Source organism: Tamandua tetradactyla, chromosome 8, assembly GCF_023851605.1.
Source record: "Tamandua tetradactyla isolate mTamTet1 chromosome 8, mTamTet1.pri, whole genome shotgun sequence".
Lineage (NCBI taxonomy): Eukaryota > Metazoa > Chordata > Mammalia > Pilosa > Myrmecophagidae > Tamandua > Tamandua tetradactyla.
The window spans coordinates 74,918,512-74,937,436 of NC_135334.1; the positions used below are offsets into that span (position 1 = coordinate 74,918,512).

The 18,925-nt window shown below is 38.7% G+C and overlaps 1 protein-coding gene across 4 annotated transcripts in view; it reads left to right on the top strand.

Moving 5' to 3' along the window:
* STIM1 (stromal interaction molecule 1) overlaps nt 1-18,925 on the top strand; it is a 311,883-nt gene that overhangs the window by 112,529 nt on the left and 180,429 nt on the right. The gene's annotated exons all lie outside the window — the stretch shown is intronic.

An 18,925-nucleotide genomic window follows, 5' to 3' on the forward strand; every position in this document is an offset into this window, starting at 1 on the left:
TCTGCCCATCCTCTTTTAGGAGGCAGTGCAGACCTGAGTCTATATGAGTAACCTCTGGTCTCATGTGTCTCTGTGCTGCTTCAGGTCAAGTGAAAGTGCTTATTAAGATTTAGGAGGAAATAATCCTATGCACTGGATGGAATTTTTTAAAAAATAAAGATGAGCTGGACCCTCATTGTATGAGAGGCATTCTACTGGGCACTTTGAAATTGTTATCTTGATCTTCCCTACAATCTTGAGTGATAGGTATTATTATTGTCATTTTACAGAAAGAACTACTGAAACTGAGAAAGATTGACTCATTTAGTAACCAGAGTCACGCAGCTAGCAAGTCTTGAATGTGGCCTCTAACTTTGTCCTTAAATGGCAACTTCTCTGTTTAAAACTTTCTTTAGTAAAACTGGGCTAGAATAATTGGGCACTTGCCTTATTGAATTAGACCAGATAGCTTAGGGAGGTGGGGGTGAACCTGAAAAAAGTGGAGGAAGGCCTTGAAGTCCATGGGTAGCAAAAGGGAGCTCAGTGTGTGGGTATAGCAAGATGGTGCCTACTAGAGGCCCAGGTGGCCTTAGTGCATTCAAATCAAATAGTGGCTGTCCTACAGGCTATTAAGCCATATTCCTCAGCATGACATTCAAGGCATTTGGGGTGGGGAGGTGGGGGAGGTGTGTTCCAGTTTTATAACCTCACTTTCTCTCTTTACTTCCAGTCATACAAACTGTTCTTTGTTATATTATTTACCAAATCTGCCCTCATCTTCCTTGTATGGACATTTATAGATTCTGTTAAGGTTCTAAACAAAAGTGACATTACTGGCTTTAGGGCCAATCAGACAATTTTGAATCCTCAGCTACCCTGGAATCGTTTTAGACTGGAGCTCTCTCATTCATTCATTCATTCACAGTCAGTTATTCTTGTAACATATTGTGCATTCCATCTGTGCCAGTTACTGTATAAGGCATTGGGTATCTGTATAATATACAAGACATATATAGTGCCTGCTGTCCTAGAGCTTACAGTGTAACAGGGAAGGGAAAAATGAAACAATCACAATAAAGTCTGATGAATGCCATGAAGTGGGAAATGAAGGATGGGAGGAAGGAGTATATATAGGGGAGCTTGAGGAGGTGACATTTAAATTGAGACCTAAAAATTGAGTAAGGTTAATAAAGACAATTTTAGGCAGTGAGAAGAGTATATTTAAGGACCTGGAGGCAAGCTAATAGGGATAAAGCCATATCTGTATCAGTTCATTTATTATGCAACCACTTAACAGCTGCCGGGTTATATCACGTACTGTGCTAGGTTCTTGGGTCATAAAAAACAATTAGACATGGTCCCTTCCTACCCTGAAGAACCTCAGGAGAAGTGACGTCACTCTTTGGTAAACCAGGGTGCTAAGGTCACTCTAGATCTTGGTCTCAGTCACCCAGGTCCTATGTAACAGGACTTAACACCAGTAGACAAACTGTCTGCCCTTGAGTGTACAGCCCACCAGTCAAGCAGAGAGGCCATGGACCTTAGCTGGAAACTTGCAGCATTTGCTTGTATTCCTGGTCTGACACTTATTGGATCCTTGGTTGATGGAGCTCATCTACAGAATTGAGGTTGATTAGTCTAGAACTTGGCTTTTGTTCCATTAGGAAGTATAGGAGAACCTTTCTGGCTGAGGTGTAGTTGCCTCAATTTCCAGAGTTCATATTTGTTATTCTCATTTGTCTCAGACCTATCCATTGCTCTATTTGAGATTCTACAAAAGTTCCATAGACTATGATTACTTTCTAGAAACCTAAAACCTCCAGATGGGTTCCTGGACCAGAGAAGTCCTGAAATGCAAAGGGGCCAGCCTCTCTAGAACATCAACTAGTTCCACCCCCCTCTCCCATCCCATATGATCAACCACCCTTTCCAATATGAAAAAGTTTAGGATGGGCATAGTACAATACCCCTAAAGATTGGGAGAAAGAGCAAGGAGAAGGAGGAGCTATAACAGAGAAGATAGGCTTTAACAAATCAATATGACTGCTGAATTATTATTTCAATATTTCTTTTGGTCATAGTTGTAGAGCAGCCAGAAGGAAAAACCTAAAATTGTGGAACTGTAACCCACACCAGACTCTGAAATCTGTTCTATAATTCCTTGTTACAATGTACTTTGAAATTTATTGCTTTTTTTGTATATATATTTCACAATAAAAAGTTATGTTACATGTTTTATAAGTTATAAATATTTTGTGACAAATTTTGTGTTATATATATTTTACCACAATAAAAAATAAAGGCATTGGGACTGAAGTGGGACAGTGGAAAAAGATTCTCTCAGTCTAAGTTGTATGACTTCTAGAATTGGTTGTACATTAGTATTTAATATCCATTTTCCAGGGACCCTTCCTTTCATTTCTCTTTCAGTAGAAGTCCTGAAGATCAATTGGGGTTTCTAGAGCTACTAACCTTAGAATGGGAAGGGTTTTTTCTTTCCCAGTGTGATCAGAGGTGTGTGTGGGACATGGGAAAGGGATGTTTGTGTAAGGCAGAGCCTGGGGAAAGGAGGTGGGATGTTTATTTGCTGTCAAGTTTGGCAGCCTCACCTGCTTTTTAACACTCTTTCTTTTCCCTCTTTCTCTTGGAGGCTTTCTAGCCCCAATTGAGAAGTAGGGTCCTGAATAACAGAAGGCTGCTCCACTCACCTATTCTGAATTCTAGCGCCATCAGACTGCTTGCCATTCCTGAAACATGCCAGGCATTTTCTTATCTCAGGTCTTTGTACATTTCATTCCCTTTGTTAGAAATATCATGTCCATCTTCTCTACCTCATGTATACCCACCCATCCTTCAAGACCTGGCTTAGATGTCACCTTTTCAGTGATGTTGTTTTCTCTCCGGAGTTAGTCACACCCACCTTTATGCCTTCATACCACTCTGTACTTAGGCCTCCATAGTACTCAGACCTCTGTTGTTCCCTAATTTTTCATTCCTACTCCACATTTTTAACCTCTAAAGAGCAAAACACTGAGGCAGTTCCATCTCTTTAGCAAGCGTAGAACCTGAGGTAGACTAGCATTTCAATAACTGTTGAGATGAATTACCCTGGTACCTAAACTAAAAGTAGATGGTTTATGGATCATTGCTAAAAATGATTCTCTTCCATGATTCACTGAATTGTCAGTGTCCCAGGACTTATAGCTTTTTTTTTTATGAGGCTGTTTTGTTTTGCTTTTGACTAATTAAGCCAAATATAGTTAGATGTCAACTAAAGTACAGTTTGTTTAAGAATATTCCATAAATTACAGCTCAAAAAATAAGTAGCAATACGCAAATGTATTATTACAACATTGTCCCTTTATCTCTTGTTCCATTTCAAAATCCAAGGATACGATACCAGAAAGAAATTTTAACCAAGACAAAGAGTTGACTCGATCATGCTATTAAGATCAAGTACTTGGGCAATACTGGCGTTTACACTGAGAATGGAATCACAGACTACGTTGGATAGGAGAAACTAAAACTGCAGAAGATACGGATCATAGGCATTTGTGAAATGTATGCCCAAAATAATCCTTTGGACAGCATGGTCTCAATGACTCAGATTTGGTATCAAAGCTACCCGTAGCCCTCCCAGTATTTTAAAATCCCATGCGTTTTTCCACATCAATTAATATTAGTCGGTGATTTTATTTGATCACTGTGCGTTCAGTAGGATTTTTACTTCAGATAACCTGACCCCTAGCTTATCTTATTGTTTATAGGATACATGACATCATAAAAATGATAATTTGTGCAAGTTAGTTGACATTTAATGAACTATATCCAAAATTATGAGGTATTTATATTGAACCATTTTTGTACTTTTCATCCTAAACAGAGCACCTCATTGCTAAATAATACCATCATTATTTTTAGTTTGTTATTTGCATACATGTAATTCTTCAGTCTTGATTTCTTCATTCCTTCCAAATTTCTTTCTTTCTTTTCCAGCTTTGTGATGTTCATGGGTTTTGTAAACAAGTCACTATTTAAATTTTTCCAGATACTGATGAAGATTCCATTAAAATACACAATGCAGGTGAACCTTCTATAAGTATCTCCATATTATTAATGTTTGGGTTTAACATTGAGATGGATTTCCAATTTTTTTTTCTTTTCTTTTTTTTTCACGGGCAGGCACTGGTTATTGAACCTGGGTCTCCGGCATGAATTGCCCCCAATTTTTTTTTTTTTGTCCTTTTTTTAATTGTTTATTTTTTACTGATATATATTATATATTCACATACTGTCATCCAAAATGTACAATCAGTGGTTCACAATATAATCATATAGCTGTGCATTTATCATCACAATGGACTTTTTTTTTTGTCAAAAATAACATATACAAAAAAAGCAATAAATTTCAAAGCGCATCGCAACAATTAGTTGTAGAACAGATTTCAGAGTTTGGTATGTGCTGCAATTCCACAATTTTAGGTTTTTACTTCTAGCTGCTCTCAGATACTGGAGACTGAAAAAATATCAATATAATGTTCGGCAACAATACTCATTTGTTAAATCCTACCTTCTCTGTATAACTCCACCATCACTTTTGATCTTTCTCTCACTCTTTAGGATTATTTGAGCTATGCCCATTCTAAATTTTTCATGTTGGAAGGGCTGTTGATAATATGGGATAGGGGGATGGAGAGGCTGTCCCCTCTGCGTTTCAGGACTTATCTGTTCCAGGAACCCATCTAGAGGTTGTAGGTTTCTGAAAAGTTACCCTAGTACATGGAACCTTTGTAGAATCTTATGCAATGCCCTAGGTGATCTTTAGTGCTGACAGGAATGGTTTTGGTTGGGGTTTGGCAGGTTATGATAGGTAGCAATGTCTAAATGAAGCTTGCGTAAGAGTGACCTCCAGAGTAGCTTCTCGACTCTGTTTGCACTGTCTCAGCCACTGATACCTTATTTGTTATACTTCTTTTCCCCCTTTTGTTCAGGGTGATATTGTTGAGTTCTTGGTGCCAGGGCCAGGCTCATCCCTGGGAGTCATCTCCCATGCTGCCAGGGAGACTTTCACCCCTGGATGGCATGTCTTATGTAGGGAAGAGGGCAATGGTTTCACTTGCAGAATTGGGCTTAGAGTGAGAGTGGCCATTCTGAGCAACAAAAGAGGCCAGGACCTGTAGCTCTTAAGACATACAATGGAGTGGCTGACTTTCAGAGAGAATAGCATTGTGTTCCACAGATAATCTTTGTCTGCTTTGCCTTACATTGCCGTTCACCTCATAGTGCTTTTCTAAGCTCTGGGCCTGATCCAGGGAATGAGTAGGAAGGAAGTACCAGAAATGAGCCGTTGTTGGCATCCTGCATCCTAGGTTCATAGATTTGCCCCTTGGGCCACTGCAAGGTGAGAAAATGGAAATAAATCAAACCCTTTCCCTGTAACAGCAGCTGAAAGGAATAGCCTCCAGATTACAGCTTCCATCACTGTTGCTACAGCAGGGAGGCTCTCCTTTTATTGCATTCTCCATTTAGACAGAATCAGTTCTTCTAAATTAGTTCACTTGGCTGTCCCTGAGATTTTTCACAAGGCTGAGAGTCTGAAACAATCATCTCATACTTGTTTTTCTACCGTCCTCAGACCACAGACTGTGAGACCATTCATTCTTATCCCTTTATTTTATAGATAGGGAAATTGACATCCACTGTGGGCATGGGGCTCGCTCAAGGACCTAAGACTTCTAAGTGTCAGCTGAGGGTAGGCACTGGTCTTCCAATTCCATGTAGGGTTCTTTTCATTGTGCTTTTTTCTCTGTAGTAGCAGTTTCTTTTTTGATTATAATTCCTTTAGATTGTGAACTTGGTTAGGGGAAGAGCCAGAAAACCTGCTATCTATTTTTTCCTTCAGTTTCAGCCAAACTCCTGCATGGGCTAGATAACAGGGGTCGTTCAGAGAAGATTTGGCAGAGTATTGGATAAGAAGTAAATTGATTAAGGAAAACTTCATGGTCTAAGCCAGAAGAATACTGAAGAAAGCAGACCCCTCTCAGTTTCACTGAAACACTTTTGGTTTTAATAATGATTACTATGGTTTGGCTTTCCCAGTGTTAAAAACAATCTTGGGTGGAGCATGGAAGAGGTGTGGTTTGTGACACTGATATTTTATCTGGTGAAAGCTAGGCCTTTAATGGACTTCCATGACATGACCACCCTTGGGCTAGCTGAAGACGCCTTTGGGCCTTCAGACCACTGTCTTGCTCTCCTCAGGACACAGATTGCCTGCAGCTTTGTGAACTCCCTTACAAATAGATGATGTCTATTGTGTGCTTATTATGTTTTCTAGTACTATTATAAGCATTTTACAGCTCTTTTAATCATCACAACAATCCTTGAGTTGTTATAATTTTTAACAACTTTAAAATGAATGTGTGTGTGTGTATGTGTATATATGTGTATATATATATATATATATTTTTTTTTTTACATGGACAGGTACCAGGAAATGAACTCAGGTCTGCGGCATGGCAGGCGGGAACTCTGCCTTCAGAGCCACCATGGCCCACCCTGTTTGAGTATAATTTGTATATAAAATGCACTCATTTAAAGAGTTCAGTTTGAGTTTTGGCAAATGTATACAACTGTGTAACCTCGTCCCTACAGTCAAGATATAGAACACTTCCATTGTTAGATACTATTATTATTATATTACTAACATATATTATTATTCTTATTTTAGAGAGGGGGAAACTGAGGTATGGGGAATTTAAATGACTTACTCCCATGGTTCTTTCTTAAGTCAGACAATCAGAATTCGAACCCAGGCCATCTGACTCCGGCACGCAAATTCTTTTTTTTTTAAATACAGTTTTATTGAAATATATTCACATACCATATAATCCTCCAAAGTATACAATCAGTGGTTCACAATATCATCATATAGTTGTACATTCATCACCATAATCAATTTTTGAACATCTTCAATACTCCAAAAAAAAAGAATAAGAATAAAAATAAAAGTAAAAAAGAACACCCAAAACATTTCATATCCTTTACCCACCCCATTATTTATTTTTTGTCCTTATTTTTTTACTCATCTGTCCAGACTCTGGATAAAAGGAGCATCAACTGTAAGGTGTTTTACATTAATTAATTTTTAAATATTTTATTGACAAATCTTCATTTTATTGACAAATCACACATTTAATACATGGTGTATAATCAGTGGCTAACTGTGTCATCACATAATTGTGTATTCATCACCACGATCATTTTTGAGAACATTTGAATCACTCCAGAAAAAGAAATAAAAAGAAAAACTCATAGATACCATACACCTTACCTCTTTCTTTTCACTGACCACTAGTATTAACATCTATTATTTTAACCCTTGTCCCCCTATTATTGATTTATTTTTTATCTATCTTTATATATAATTTTTTTTTGGTATGCTGTATGGTTGTGTCACATTCCATTATTTTTCCATGTAGTATCCTGTTATTGCAGCATCACTTGTTGAATTTTTGTTTGCTTGTTTATTTGTTTTTCTGGTTTGTTTGTTTGTTTTGGAGGGAAAGTGCATGGACTGGGAATTGAACTTGGGTCTTCCACATGGCAGGTGAGAATTCTATCACTAAACTACCCTTGCACCCCCCACATTTTTTACTCTTCTGTCCATACCTTGGATAAAAGGAGCATCAGACACAAGGTTTTCACAATCACACAGCCATATTGTAAAAGTTACATATTTATACAGTTGCCTTCGAGAATCAAGACTACTGGCACATGGCTCAGCAGTTTCAGGTATTTCCCTCCAGCCACTCCAATATACCATAAACTAAAAAAGGATATCTATATAATACATAAGAAGAACCTCTTGGATAACTCATGACTCTGAAAACTCTCAGCCACTGAAACAATTTTGTCTCATTTCTCTATTCCCCGTTTTGATTGAGAAGGTTATCTCAATCACTTGATGCTGGGTCCCAGCTCATCCTGGGATTTCTGTCCCATGTTGCCAGGGAGATTTACACCCCTGGGAGTCATGTCCCACGTAGCGGGGGTAAAGCAGTGAGTTCACTTGTTGTGTTGGCTTAGAGAGAGAGAGAGAGGCCATATCTGAGCAACAAAAGAGGTTCTCTGGGTGTGACTCTCAGGCCTAATTTTAAGTAGGCTTAGACTATCCTTTTCAGAAATAATTTTTTATAGGGATTGTCTTGGTCAAATTCATGTATCAATTTGGCCAGGTGGTGGCGCCTAGTCGTCTGGTTAGGCAAGTGCTGATGTGTCTGTTGCTATGAGGGCATTTCATGGACTTAAATCATGATTACGTTGGCTGTATCCACAGTTGACTGTGTTTGTAATCAGTTAAGGGGAGTGTCTTCTGCAATGAGTGACACCTTTTTTTTTTTACATGGGCACGCACTGGGAATTGAACCTGGGTCCTCTGGCATGGCAGGCGAGCATTCTTGCCTGCTGAGCCACCGTGGCCCACCCTGCAATGAGTGACACTTAATCTAATCACTGGAAGGCTTTTAAGGAATCAGAAGAGACAGTCACTTTTCCTGCTTCAGCTGGTGAGCCTCTTCTGTGGAGTTCATCCAGACCCTTCATTAGAGTTGCCAGCTTCACAGCCTGCCCTGTGGATTTTGCACTCTACCATTCCCACAGTTGTCCAGCCAGCCTCTCCTGAGAATTCCTTGAGGAACTTTATCAGAGTTATCAGCTTGAAGCCTGCCCTACAGATCTTGGGCCACAGTTTCCCAGCCAGCCTCTCCTGAGTGTTCGTTGAGGACCTTCATCAGTTACCAGCTTGCGGTCTGCCCTACAGACCTTGGACTCTATGTTCCCATGGTTACATGAGGCACTTTTATGAACTTTATATCTGTGGATATTTTCTAATGATTCTGTTTCTCTAGAGAACTTTAGCTAATACACATTCCCAATTAAGAAATGTGCAAAAGACATGAATAGACACTTCTTAGAAGAGGAAATACAAATGGCTGAAAGGCACATGAAATGATGCTCAGCTTCACTGACTGTTAGGGAAATGCAAATCAAAACCACAATGAGATATCATCTGATACCCACTAGAGTGGCCATTATCAATAAAACAGAAAAGACAAGTGCTGGAGAGGATGTGGGGAAAGAGGCACATTTATCCACTGTTGGTGGGAATGGAAAATGGTATAACCACTCTGGAAGGCAGTTTGGCCATAAGCTGGTAACTCTGATGAAGTTCCTCAATGAATTCTCAGGAGAGGCTCACTAGCTGAAGCAGGAAGAGAGATGGTCTCTTCTGAATCCTCCTTAAAAGCCTCCCAGTGATTAGATTAAGCATCACTCATGCAGAAAACACTCCCCTTGGATGATTACAAATGCAGTCAGGTGTGGATGCAGCCAACGTAGTCATGATTTAAGTCCATGAAATGTCTTCATAGCAACAGACAGGCCAGCACTTGCCCTACTAGACAAATGGGCACCTCTACCTGGCTAAGTTGACAAATGGACCTGACCATGACAGGTTGTTTGTCTTTTTGTTGTTGAGTTGAAAAATCTCTATATATTCTGGATACTAAGCTTTTATCTGATATGTAGTTTCTAAGTATTGTCTCCCATTGCCTAGGCTACCCTTTTACTTTCTTGACAGAGTTCTCTGATGCACAAAAGAGTTTAATTTTGAGGAGTTCCCATTTATCTATTTCTTTTTCCAATGCTTGCGCTTTGTTTGTATGGTCTAGGAAACCACCTCCTATTACTAGATTTATTAAAAAAAAATTCTTAAAGTTTTATGGTCTTGGCTCTAATGTTTAGGTCTTTGATCCAGTTTGAGTTATTTTTTTGTATAAGATGTGAGGTATCATTATTTTGCATATAGATATCCAGCTCAACAAGCACCATTTATTGAAAAGGCTGCTCTGTCCCAGGTGGGTTGGCATGACTGCTTTGTAAAAAAGATCAATAGTCATAGAGGAGAGGGTCTATTTCTGGACACTCTGTCTGATTCCATTGGCCTTTATGTCTGTCTTTCTGCCAGTGCCATGCTGTTTTGTCCACTGTAGCTTCATAATATGCTTTAAAGTCAGTCAGTGTGAGATCTCCTACTTCATTTTTCTTTATCAAGATATTTTTAGCTATTTGGGGCACCCTCCCCTTCAAATAAATTTGGTTATTGGTTTTTCTGTTTCTGCAAATTAAGTTTTTGGAATTTAATTGGTATTGCATTGAATCTATAAATCAGTTTGGGTAGAATTGAAATCTTAACTATATTTAATCTTACAATCCATAAATATGACTTGCCTTTCCATTTCCTTAGGTCTTCCATGATTAATTTTAGCAGTTTCTTGTAGTTTTCTACAGGAAATCTTGTATAGGTCTTTTATATCTTTAGTTAAGTTTATTCCTAAATATTTCATTCTTTTGGTTGCTAGCGTAAATGGAATCTTTTTTCTTGATTTCCTCCTCAGATTGCTTATTACTGGTATATAGAAATACTGCTGATTTTTGGGTGTTGATCTTATACCCTGTATTCATTTATTAGCTCTAGTAGCTTTGCTGTTGATTTTTAACCATAAGGTTTTCACAATCACACAGTCACACTGTAAAAGCTATGTAGTTATATAGTCATTTTTAAGAATCAAAGCTACTGGTTTACAGTTCAACAGTGTCAGGTATTTCCTTCTAAGCTATTCTAATATACTAAAAACTAAAAAGAGGTATCTTTGTAATGCATAAGAATAACCTCCAGAATAACCTCTTGACTCTATTTGAAATCTCTCAGTCTTTGCAACTTTGTTTCATTTCTCTTCCCCCTTTTGGTCAAGAAGGCTTTCTCAATCCCACAATGCCAGGTCTAGGCTTATCCCCAGGAATTATGTCCCACATTGCCAGGGAGAGTTACATCCTGGGGAGATATGGCCCACGTAGAGGGGGAGGGCAGTGAGTTTATCTGCCGAGTTGGCTTAGAGAGAGAGCAGAGCCCATGTTCTTTTTTTTTTTTTCTCATTGTAAACAGCAAACAAACATACAAACATTCTTGACATGGTTACAGATCAGTGGCTCACAATATCTTCACATAGTTGTATATTCATCACCATGATCATTTTTTTGAACATTTGCATCTGTCTATCAAAAGAAATGAAAAAGAAAAAACTCTTGGACGCCATACCCCTTACCCTTCCTCATTGCCACTAGTATTTCAATCTAAAGTCAATTTATTTCAACCTTTGTTCCCCCTATTTGTTTATTTCTTATCCATATTTTTTACTCATCTGTCTATACCATAGATAAAAGGAGCATCAGGCACAAGGTTTTCACAGTCACACAGTCACGTGGCAAAAGCTGTATCATTATACAGTCATCTTCAAGAAACATGAGAGCCCAGGTTCTTTTTTTTTGGCTTTTTTTTTAATTAATTAAAAAAAATTAACAAACAAAACATTTGGAAATCATTCCATTCTACATATATAATCAGTAATTCTTAATATCATCACATAGTTGCATATTCATCATTTCTTAGAACATTTGCATCGATTTAGAAAAAGAAATAAAAAGACAACGGAAAAAGAAATAAAATGATAATAGAGAAAAAAAAAACTATACGTACCATACCCCTTACCTCTCGCTTTCATTTACCACTATTTCAAACTGAATTTATTTTAACATTTGTTCCCCCTATTATTTATTTTTATTCCATATGTTCTACTCTTCTGTTGATATAGTAGCTAAAAGGAGCATCAGACATAAGATTTTCACATTCACAGAGTCTCATTATGAAAGCTTTATCATTGTTCAGTCATCTTCAAGAAACATGGCTACTGGAACACAGCACTACATTTTCAGGCAATTCCCTCCAGCCTCTTCACTACATCTTGAACAACAAGGTGATATCTACTTAATGCGTAAGAATAACCTCCAGGATAACCTCTCGACTCTGTTTGGAATCTCTCAGCCATTGACACTTTGCCTCATTTTACTCTTCCCCCTTTTGGTCGAGAAGGTTCTATTAGTCTCTTGATGTTAATTCTCAGCTCATTCTAGGATTTTTCTCAGTCCTTTGATGCTGAGTCTCAGCTCATTCCAGGATCTTTGTCCCATATTGCCAGAGAGCCCAGGTTCTTAACTACCATGTTTTACTGCCTTCCTCGTCGTCTATCTCTTCACTTGTTATGGTGCAGGTATTGCCTCTCTTGCCATAGTAGACAAATAAGGTGACATAGACCTAAAATCTAAGCACCAAAGGAGTGTTAGGGAGCAGGAGGCTTAGAGGTAGGTAGTGGGAAGGGATGAAAACAGCTATTTCAGTGCCCCTAGATTGAATCCCAGGACTAAAGCAGGCAGAGTTACTTGCGTTGTGCCCAGTCTTTGGCTCTCTAGTTGTGGAAGGAATGAGTTAGACTAGGGAGCCATTTAAAAAGGATTGCCAGTGTGGTGTAGTGTCTGAAAAAGGGACTGGCTCCGAAGTTTACAAAGCAGAGAGAAATAGAGAGAATTAAGAAAATATGTCTTTATGTCCTTGAAAGGATGTTCTTTAGAAGAGAAAACAAATTTGTTTTTCTGTATGGCTTCAGAGGACATAATTAGAGCCTAGTGGGTGGAATAGTTTAGCATATTTTGGAAAAAATTAATGTATAATGGATATCACATACCCCATCAGCATGGAGTATAAATAAAGTCAGATCTGTTCAGTATTAAGATTACTCCCTTAAATGAGTATGAAATTATTGGAAATTTCATATGTCTCTCTTGGGAACTTTCCAATTCCCTCTTTGTCTTTCTAAAGTGTTCAAGAACTCTAAGGGCTTATTCAATCCAAAAGGGTTAAGCTTATTTCCAAATAGATAACTAAAGAATCAGTTTGTTTTTTTTTTAAGCTTCTGTTGGTGCTATACAGTGTAGCTTTTAAAAACAGATCTTGTACAGTGTGCTGTTTCCTAATTTACCAAGACTGGTTCTGCATAAGCCACAGTGATTCTTTGAGAGGACGTGCCACCACTCCTAGGTCATACTGGCCTAGGGTCCAGCCTGCTTGAGTTCTAAAGGTGAATGCACTTGAGTTTATATTTACAAGCTTATCCATTGGAGGAGGGAATGCCCATGGTCTCCCTTTGACTGAATATAGAAGTTTTTCTAGATTTAGCCACATTCCAGTTCCTGAACCAAGCCTTTTTCCATGATCATTTGGTTACAATTTTGAACTTGTTGCCTTCAAACTTTCCCACATCTCAGTGTGAGATCTTCCAACCTTTAACTTCACCGAGGATCTCAGTCTAGCAAAGGGTCGCATAGTGTTGAGTCTCAGGACAAAGGGCATGAAAGTTTCAATTTTTGTTCCTTCCAGGGCTTTAGATCCTGTGCATATTTGTATTCATTTGTCCTAGCGTTGCATATGAAGGGGTACTGGAAACAGTCTTTTCCAAGTTACAGAAGATCCTGTTGTATGCTTTTTCCCAAGAGCAATTGTGTGCATTTGCTTTATATTTATAGGGGTAAAAGGAGTCTGTTCCCGGATTACTTGATGTCTCTAAGACAGAGAGGTGTGGACAATTTAAAATAGCAGTTTCTGTAACTAAAGTATTTTGAATTTATGTTTAATCAGGCACTCTGGTATACACAGGTGACTTTTCTTTCAAACTACTAGAACTTCCTAGCGTTGGAGTGGGCAAAAAGAAAAAAAAAGCTGTGGCCGCTTTAACATTGCAACTATTTAAACGGAGACTGGGTGCATAGGACCACTGTGAGGACATGCTGAATTTCTTAATGAGACCACCGTCCAGAATGAGCAAAGTTAACATTAGGAAATGTGAGAAGGGGCAATTGGACTAGGCAGGCTGGAGCTGGATCTTGAAACTTTTTTTTTTTTTTTTTTACTTTTTTCTTATATTTTCTTTTTAACTTTATTAATTAAAAAAATTTAACAAACAAAACATTAAGATATTCCATTCTACATATACAATCAGTAATTCTTAATATTATCACATAGTTGCATATTCATCATTTCTTAGAACATTTGCATTGATTTAGAAAAAGAAATAAAAAGACAACAGAAAAAGAAATAAAACGATAACAGAGAAAAAAAAAGATTATACATACCATACCCCTTACCCCTCGCTTTCATTTACCACTAGCATTTCAAACTAAATTTATTTTAACATTTGTTCCCCCTATTATTTATTTTTATTCCATATGTTCTACTCTTCTGTTGATATAGTAGCTAAAAGGAGCATCAGAAACAAGGTTTTCACATTCACAGAGTCTCATTGTGAAAGCTGTATCATTGTTCAATCATCATCAAGAAACATGGCTACTGGAACACAGCTCTACATTTTCAGGCAGTTCCCTCCAGCCTCTCCACTACATCTTGAACAACAAGGTGATATCTACTTAATGCATAAGAATAACCTCCAGGATAACCTATCAACTCTGTTTGGAATCTCTCAGCCATTGACACTTTGTCTCATTTCACTCTTCCCCCTTTGGTCAAGAAGGTTCTCTCAATCCCTTGATGTTAATTCTCAGCTCATTCTAGGGTTTTTCTCAGTCCCTTGATGCTGAGTCTCAGCTCATTCCAGGATCTCTGTCCCACGTTGCCAGGAAAGTCCACACCCTAGGAGTCATGTCCCATGTAGACAGGGGTAGGGTGGTGAGACTGCTCGTCGTGTTGGCTGGAGAGAGAGGCCACATCTGAGCAACGAAAGAGGCTCTCTTGGGGGTGACTCTTAGGCCTAAATTTTAAGTAGGCTTGACTTATCCTTTGTGGGGTTTAGTTTCATATGAACAAACCCCAAGACTGGGGGCTCAGCCTATAGCTTTGGTTGTCCACACTGCTTGTGAGAATATCAAGAATTCAACTTGGGGAAGTTGAATTTCTCCCCACTCTCACCATTCCCCGGAGGGGGCTTGCAAATACTTTTCCAGTCACTGATCAAATCACTCTGGGATTCATCGGGGCATCACTCTGCACTGGACAAACTAGCAAAATCTCCTGTCCTACCTGAGATTCCAAGTACTTATAACATTCAGTCAAACTATCTACATGAGTTATATTAGGAAATGCTCTAGTCAAAATATAAATTTTGTAGCAAATAAACATTTTTTGCTTTAGTCTCATACATAAGTGACATTTTAAAGTATTAATTATCATCTGTTTTCAGCACCCTGCAATAATGACATTCCTTTGTTCTTCCTCATGCAAAAGCATTTTTAAAATTTGTACATTGTACATTTCACTATTATTATACACTCTAGGCATTCCTAGATTATACCATCTCGATCTTTACCATCTATCTTTGTTTCTGATTTCATTTATGTCCCCAGCCCTCCTCCCTCTATCATTCTCACATGCAGCTTCATTCAGTGTTTTAACATAATTACATTACAGTTAGGTAGTATTGTGCTGTCCATTTCTGAGTTTTTGTATTCAGTCCTGTTGCACAATCTGTATCCCTTCAGCTCCAATTACCCAATATCTCACCCTATTTCTATCTCCTGATGGTCTCAGTTACCAAGGAAATATTCCAAGTTTTTTCACTAATGTCAGTTCATATCAGTGAGACCATACAGTATTTGTCCTTTTGTTTCTGGCTACTCACACTCAGCATAATGTCCTTAAGGTCCATTCATGTTGTTACATGCTTCATAACTTTATTCTGTCTTACAGCTGCATAATATTCCATCTTATGTAAATGTCACAGTTTGTTTAGTCAACGGTCTGTTGATGGACATTTTGGCTGTTTCCATCTCTTGGTAATTGTTAATAATGCTGCTATAAACATTGGTGTGTAAATGTCCATTTGTGTCCTTGGCCTCGTGTCCTTTGAGTAGAGACAGCATATAGATGGGTCCTGTTTTTTAATCCATTCTGCCAGACTATGTCTTTTGATTGGAGAGTTGAATCCATTAACATTCAGTGTTATTACTGCATGGGTAGTACTTTCTTCTACTATTTTGCCTTCCGGATTTTATATGTCAGATCTAATTTTCCTTCTTTTTACCTTTACTCATAGTCTTCCTTTCTACACTCTTCTCCACACCTCTCTCTTCTGTCTTCGTATCTGTCTGTAGTGTTCCCTTTAGTATTTCTTGCAGAGCTGGTCTTGAAGGTATTGAAGAACCATTAAAGTGGTGAGCAAAGTGACGCCTGCATAAAGTGATGTTAAACAAAGCAGATCAGATAGGAAGGTTCCAGATGAATTAAAGGAAGGAGAGTTGGCACTGGGCTCTTGAGGTAGAATTTGTGCATTGTTAAATCAGTGAGGTGTCTAATGCACCAGATGTACTTGAAGTCTTCCTGGGAGGGATAGGCCGTAGAGTAGGATTCCGGCACCCTTGTCAAAGAACTTGAATTCCTGAGAAAAAAATGCAACAATACTGTAGGAAAAAGTGCTGCCATATAAAAAGCATCTATACGTGTTTTTGAGTGGATAAATGTTGTCCCAGTACAAGTAGGGTGATTATTGAGTACCGTAGGAGGCAGGAAAGTCCCTTCACAGGAGGCAGTAATTGGATTGGGCTTGAAGTTAGGAGGGTAGGATTTGAGCATCAGGAGGACTGCATGGAGGGAAGAATGGGTAAGAGTGAGTAGCCAAACCAAGACTTCTTCAATACCTACAGCAGAGAGCTTCAAACTGCAAATGTCAATCCCTCAGTCATTAGATCAACTTTTTTTTTTAATTATCTGAGTTTATCAGTAAAGGTGTGCACTGTTTTGTTAAAGTTTGGTTTCATTTAAATAACACAAATAACAATAGCGGCTTACACTTACATTAGGGGCTGTCTTTTGTGATCATTAGACTCTAAAGTTGAAAAACAGGATAAGGGGGTATAAGTGGGGCCCAGTCACAAGGTTTTTACAATCACAAGATAAAGATTATATAGCTATACAGTCATTATCAAAGATCAAGGCAGCTAGGTTAAAGGTCAGTAATTTCAGGTATTTTCTTCTGGCTATTCTAATATACAAGAAAGAAGAAATATCTATATAATGATTCAGTATTCATAATCATTTCTTAATTCCTAACTTCTTGGTTACACTATTTAATTTTGAATTTTATTAAGATCTGTCTCAAACTATTTTTCTATTTACATATGTATCTTATGTCCCCAACTGGACTCTACCCCTACCCCAAAGTCTTCCCCTATAGCAGCTCCTCACATAAAGCTAGACACACAGTGGCTGCAGAGATTCTACCACTACAAAGTGGCAGGTTTGGCTCTGCTAGAAGAAAAAACTGTTGTGTTCTGGGTAAAGCTGCTAAACAGCTGTGCCTTCATCATACGTAACTATTATCTAATTTCTCCTACAGCCAAGGAAAAAGGTCAAGAAAATCGCATAGTGAAATCTTGGTCTAAGTTTCTTTATTCTCAGGCAGTACTGTTTCCAGAGAGTTCTGCAGAGTAGCATTCCTTAAATGGCTGTGAAATATTCAGACTGCACGTGGCAATCTCATCATGCAGGCTGCATAAGTAGCCTGATTTCCTGGGGCTGGGTGGAACACTGCCAGCTTCTTTATACGTTTCCAAATCCCACTAGGGCCAGGCTGAGCTGGCTTTCTCTGGGGGTGGGGGCAAGGGATAGGATGCTACTTTGTTCCATTTGGATAGTGCTTAAGGAGAGGCCTGAGGACTTGCTCCCCTACCCATTTTTCTAATGCTGCTGGAGCTATGCGTGGTTGGGGTGGCAGAGACACCTGGGCTTTTGAGTTTCCACTGAATGGGCTGTGATCTGGTATGAGCTGTTCCTGGCCCCCTGCTTTGCTTTATGTTTGTACAGCATTGTAGGACTTTTACCTTCATCTTTGACCAGCGCAAGCTTAAATCACTAAATGCTGCATTTGAACTGGTCTGTGTCTCAGTTTGGGTGTCTCAAAGTCTTAAGACAAGTAATGGTATCTACCAGCAGAGCTCTTTGTGAGATAAGTAGCCCTGGCTGCTGTGGAAACCAGTTTCCAAGGCAGGAAGTGGAAGTGCATGAAGGCAAGATAGAGAAATCTCTTGAAAACTCTTGAGCTTATACTCAAAGCTCTGAGTATGTTTGAGTGCAGGGGTAGAGGTAGTCCATTATAGAATTTGATGAACTTTATGTGGAGTAGACTCCCCAGAGGGATGATATCATTGCTAAAGCAACCAGGGCTATAGCTTCTTTCTTTCTGTTTTTTCTTTCTGTATGCTTATGGTAGGGGTCACATTTCTTTTTCTATGTGAGTATCCCATTATTGTAGCACCATTTGTTAAAATTTTTTGTTTGTTTGTTTGTTTTTGGGAAATGCATGGAACAGGAATCGAACCCAGGTCTCCCTCATAGCAGGCGAGAATTCTACCACTGAATTACCCTTGCAACCCTCTATAGCTTATTTCTTTTAATCCAAGACAGCTGTTCTGCTAGGAACCTAGGATCCTTCAGTCCATCATTAGTGACCTCTCTGGCCCTGTCTTTGCAGGCTCAGCGTTCTACCTTCCAGGTGGTCCATATTTCCTAAAGCAAAGTTCCAGTGGCATTTTCTCCTGGAAGATCCCTTTATCCCCTAAGGGGGAATTAGTCAATTTGCTCCTACAGTTCCCTTGATTGTACCTCTCTCCTTATATCTGATTACTTGTCTTCCCCACTAGAAGGTAAACTTTTTGAAGGCAGAGATTTTTTTTTAATTGTAAGTCTCCTAACATAGGTTGTACAGAATAAACATCAGTAGTGAGGAATGGATGAGTGAGTGAAGACATTGAGTTAACACATTAGTGATGGATTTTAAGTAATTTTCTTTCTTTTTAGGAGCTCTAAACCTCAACTGCATTGATTTGGTGGGTGAACTTCAGTCTTCTGTGCAGACTTAAGATCATACAAAAAATGTTACCCCTTCATAAGATATTCCCACCTTCCCCCACTTTCCCTTTTCAGCTGTCTTCTCTTTCTTAAACTGCCATTGAAAGATCCATATGCTGTGGATGATCTGGTGGAAGGGAC